The 5,641-nt window shown below is 46.3% G+C and overlaps 1 pseudogene; it reads right to left on the reverse strand.

Annotated features, from left to right (window-relative positions):
* Window positions 1–2,735: 2,735 nt before the first annotated feature.
* Window positions 2,736–4,400, reverse strand: LOC119292960 (annotated as a pseudogene).
* Window positions 4,401–5,641: the final 1,241 nt, after the last annotated feature.

The following is a 5,641-nucleotide window of genomic DNA, read 5'->3' on the forward strand; positions in this document are numbered from 1 at the left end:
AGAGTTTGAAAATTGCCCTTTAGTACCGGTTTGTGCCACGAACCGGTACTGTAGGTCGAACCCCTTTAGTACCGGTTCGTGGCATGAACCGGTCTAAAGGTTAGCCCCTTAGTACCGGTTTTGTGCCACGAACAGATATTAAAGGTGATCACGGGGCCCCGGCTTGACGCCAGCCTGCCACCATCCCTTTAGAACTGGTTCGTGGCACGAACCGGTATTAAAGGTTCAAAATGAACCGGCATTAATGCATAGCCGTTCGAACCGGCACTAATGGTACCATTAGTACCGGGTCAAAATCGAACCGGGACTAATGTGTCTCACATTAGGTCCTTTTTCTACTAGTGCAATAAGAAGATTATCTCTATTGCCCGGCTCCCAGAGGAGCCGGAACCCTAGCCGCCCCCTGCCTCTTGCGCTGCCGCCGCCATCTTCCTCTCCCGCGACGGCGCCCAGCCGCCGACGCGGCCGCTCATCGCCACGCCCAGCCCCCTCCTTCCCCTACTGCCTACGGCCAAGACCGGGCAGAACCCTATCTCTTAACATATGTGTGCGAATCCGGGGAGCACCAATCCCGCCTCATCATCAACAACAGCGCAAGTGCCTCCCTTACACACTGCGCCTCGCACAGACCCTGAATCAAAATGGTGTAGGAGTACTCATTTCTTTGGCAACCCTTCAGCGGCATCATCAACAACAGCCAGCAGGCCCTCCTCAGGTCACCCTTCCGACAGTAGCCTAAAATTAGAGCATTACTACATGTGAACGTATCCGGCTCCAACCCACACTCCAGCAGCAGCCTGAAATAGCGGCGTGCCTTGGCGAGATCGCCCTCCTTGCAATGCGACTTAATCATGGCGTTGTACGGATTGGTATCCGGCAGCAGCCCGTCCCGGACGAGCTGGGCGTACACCCCCTCCATCTCCCCCATCATGTCGAAGCGCGCGAGCGACCTGAGCGCGAAGTTGTAGCAGGCCAGGGACAGCGCGTGGCGCGCGGATCCCGTTCGGCAGATTGCCTGAACGGCGTCGAGGGCGACGCGCATGCCCTCCGCGCTGCTCGAGCAGCCGAACATGTCGAAGACGATCCTCTCGTAGCGCGCGGGCGCCCGCCAACGCGAGAGGAGGTGGATGAGCGCGGCGTGGGAGGTGGCGGTGTGGCGGAAGCCCTGGCGGCGCGCTACCCAGTACCCACCTGCACTCCCTCCTGCCTACGTTCCAATTTCCCACTCCCTCCTCTCCTCCAACCTTCTCCGGTTCGACTCCGGCCGCCGTGCAGCTCCCTACTCCGATCACCCCTCGGAGGGGGCCAAACGTCCAATTCCGAATCGACACCCGCAACCGGGGTCCTTTGCCAATTTATACAAGCCGCATCGTCCATACACCCAGTAGTAGCTTCGCTCTCCACCTTGGCGTCTCCGCTTCTGTTGCCTATCGCGTCCTCCCGATTTCAGGTACGGGGTTGCTGTCAGCATCCACCGTCTCATCGTCAATTGTTACTTCTGTTGAAATATATTGCCTGCCTCTCTCGATCAGTTCGGATTTTTGGATGAGTTGGCTGCTGCATGAATTCAATATGGTATCCGAGCCAAGAGATCTTGAGTTCAAAACCCTGCTAACGCAGTATTAAATAAAACGATTATGCGGCCTACATCGATCCCACGTCTAAGGAGTAACATAGCCTACAAATGAGGGGGAGTGTTGAAATATATTGCCTGCCTCCCTCCATCAGTTTGCACTTTTGAATGAGTTGGTTGGAGCATGAATTCAATAATGCAGTCATCTGTAAACATAGCAACTATTAATTGTAATTCTGTAAATAACATCTGTTGCATGAGTTTTGAGCCACAAGTTGAAGGCTGCCGAGTCTACAGGGCATCAAATGCACGCTGCACAGCCAATTGTAGCTGTCATTTGTAATTCTGTAACTTCCTACTGGATGATGTACCTCTTTCGCGCTGATGTAAAGGGATGATACATTTCTTTTGTACTGATGTAAAGTCGGTGTAATCGTTCTGTGCTTACATAAAGAATAGGTGAACATTTTTGCTAACAACTGTATGCTTTTTCTAAAGATTCGAGTAAACTAGCCTTCTACTTTTTGTGTATTTCTACTTTCTTATGTCCACACATATTATTTTTACATTTTTTATGCCACAACAAATCTTCCGCACCATGGTTGCTGGTTGGAAAAGACTAGCCTCCAAAATAGATGGTGTCACCTGTTTGAAACAAATTTTAGAACTTTCAAAAGTCGATTCTCTCAAACAAAGTGTCCAAACCGAAATCTTTGTTTCGACAAGTTCTTGAAAACTAGAGCCCAGCTTTATATCTTTTGATGCCAACTCGTGAGGGAACCCCTAGAGAAATAGTGGCCGTACTTTGGGTGCCATCACTCCATTGACGAATCGGGGCGGCTTACCTGGATCTTAAGGAGAAAACCATGGTACACCCCAACCTTCCTCAGTCACCATTTTATGGAGATTTCTTATATCTAGCTTTTCCTTTTCCAAACATTGCAACTATGCTTGTTATCATTCGCTTATAAACGATACAGCCGAATCTAAAAGAGAACTTCGTAACTATAACAATAATGAAGATTTGTCTCTAATCATTGTTCCTTGAGCAGTACAAAGCTGCTAGAGCTAAGAAAAGAAAGACAGGTAAGATTCTCTCGAAAGAAATCTACACGACTTCAAATCACCTGTGGCTTATTGAGGCCTCCCTCGGTACATCGGATTATTTTGTTGGCGTAGCAAACATACTAGGTTGAATCCAGCGGCGCACTTCCGTTACGATCGATGCCGGTATAACCGTCTCGACAGTCCCAGAAACTAAATCATATGCATAAATATTTGTGATGGTCTTCAATGAGGGAGGACCTGATGTGCTAGTAAAATACGTGGTTGCCTTTTTTCCATGTGAGCTCTCTGTCACTGAGCCACTGCATTGTATGGGATTGAATGTGTAGACTTTCCTTTTGCCTTCTTCCTTCACACGGATAGACTGACCCTTGCAAAGAAACCAGCTGGTGTCATCCAGCTCCTGGCCATCGAGCGGCGACCATTCCAAAGCTTCCATGTCCATCTTGAAGAACTTGAAAGCACTTCCCACGTTCACACGAAGACACGATACGATCACAACTTCCCCATTGGACGCAACAAGGTAATGTGCATCTTTTATGCTCCACTCTGGACAAGAGGCAGTTCTCCAGGTCATCTCTGTCTGTGATGTCGAAGATCAGGATCTGCCCAAGGAATTCGGCACAGACAGCCTGTGTCCCGATCCAAGATCCAAGTATTGTCCATTGGTCTGCGCATTGCTTCTGACGGGTGCAGATTACTGGTATGCTTGTGGACGCACCAGTACACGTCCCCATGACACGTGACATGGACAGTCGGAACAACACTCTTGATCTGGACACATGCAACGACGAGCGGTGTTCCACGAGGATCAACATAGAACACAAAGTATCCTTTGTTTGGAGAGTGAAGGACCGGCAGGTGGATCCGCCTGCCGGTGGTAGGGTGGACTAGAAAGACAATCTGCTCTTAGAAGTAAAATGGCTTGTGTCGGACCATGAGAAGCCAGCCGCAGTTCTCGAATTCAACAAAGGCATCTGGAAACAACGTGCTGCTTATCCCGCGGATATTTCCACTCGAAACATCAAACAGAAGCCGCTTCTTGCTGGAGACATGCATGCACATTTTTTTTTATTTTTTTTTCTATGGGCCCACTGACATCATTTATAGTGTTCTCTCTATCCCCTAACATGGGTTATTCTCTAGTCATTAAGTTTCATTCAAACAAATAGATGCCTAGTATATTTTGAAATAAAAATTTGTTTTACTTTCTGTTTACACAAATGTGTTTTTTCGGCAAGATCTTCAAAACAAGACCAATACTGAATATGTTTTCTGAAATTAATTTTTTTTGACAACTAAATAACTGGGCTTCAAACTTGTTTCATCGAAATTTGCTAATTCCATGGGAAAAATTCAATAATGTTCCTGGTGACGTGGCCTTTGAAACAAAAACATTCTTGAATATATTTTGACAAGATTTGAAATTTAAGTCTTCAAATATGATAAACATTATGAAACTATTCACCCCCAAAAAATTATGAAACATTATGCAACCATCAACAACTTGTTTTATTGTGAGTGACTAGTTGGTATGACCACATTGATGGGATACGACAGATGGATTGAGCAGTAATAATAAAGTATGCATGTATGAAGGTGAATCTTCAACAAAATCAACGGCCATCACACGCACGGGGATATCCCGTGTATGGTAGATATGCTTTTCTCGCTTCTTGCTGCTGTATTCCACAGCAAACAAGGACAATGGCACCCTCACCCCTTGGGAGCCGCCGTTCCTGTTGGCAGCGTTTACTTCCATTGCTCAAAGGATATCTGGCATCTGGCAGAAGCATTGTCGACCGAATTAGAACATCAATGGAACACATGGTTTATGATACGGCGGTAACCCTATATATACTAGAGATTCCTATGTTTTTTTTAGACTTTAAATTAATAAAGCCAGATTCCTACGGTTTAGCGAACCCTTATTATTATGAATTTGATAAAACCCGCAAACCTCTAATATTTGAATAATTGTTCACTCTGTAACATATTTCCACACACACATATATACAAAAAAAAAATCAAGTTTGCCAGGCACCAAACTAGGTGTAATGGAGTAAAAACCAACTTAATTTGCCAGCAAATACCTACCAGAAACCAACAATGAATATATTGTTCTAGCTTCAGCATTTGACACGGTTACACATGCATCCCCCAGACCTCCACTCCAAAAAGGATTTTAATTACCACAGTAACTTACAGAAATTTGACAAAATTACCTGTTCAAACAGCTAAACTGAAAACGTGGTGTCTTTAGTCTTGGTTCTCTGTAACTTTGTAATGAGGTGCAAAAGGATTCTAATTTGGCCGCAATTAATGGAGTTGTAGAAATTATAGGATGATTGAATGTTTGTTTTTGTTGTATTGATCTGACCTTTGTAGGGGTATATATAGAAGTACAATAGAAAGAGAGACTTGGAGTACAATACAAGACATTGTTTAAACCTATCTTATCTCTAGTTACGTTTATCTCTACACAATTATATTTCTAACATTCCCCCTCAGTCGTAGCGGGAGTGAAGCGGACGATTGCGACTGAATTTGAAGTCTTGCGCTCGTCTTCTTCTCCACTGCACCATCATCAACTGCGTCTCTGATGGCTGATGGGTCGGCACCTAGGGCGGTGACTGCGTCCCCTTCTGGTGCCTTCCCTGTCTTCTCCTTTATTCCCTCCCGCAGTCACAGCGGGAGTATCATGGACGCATGTGACAAGGCAGACGCTGTTGACTGAAGTTGTTGCTGATGAGTTGCTGCAGACGTAGCAATTAGTGTCGAGGTAACCGATCATGGTGATGTAGCCGTGGTCGAGGTAGTCGTGATCGATGGTGTGGTTATCATGGATGATGAAGCCGCACAAAGCCGGAGGCGCAAAAAATGCGCTATGACGGAGCTGCAGACGTGGACGATGCACCTTGCGGATGTCAGATGGTGTCGTCAGCAATGTGTCAACCGGTTTTGCCAAGACCGGAGGAAGTTCATCGAGCACACATCGGTTTT

Source organism: Triticum dicoccoides, chromosome 4B (assembly GCF_002162155.2).
Source record: "Triticum dicoccoides isolate Atlit2015 ecotype Zavitan chromosome 4B, WEW_v2.0, whole genome shotgun sequence".
Classification (NCBI taxonomy): Eukaryota; Viridiplantae; Streptophyta; class Magnoliopsida; order Poales; family Poaceae; genus Triticum; species Triticum dicoccoides.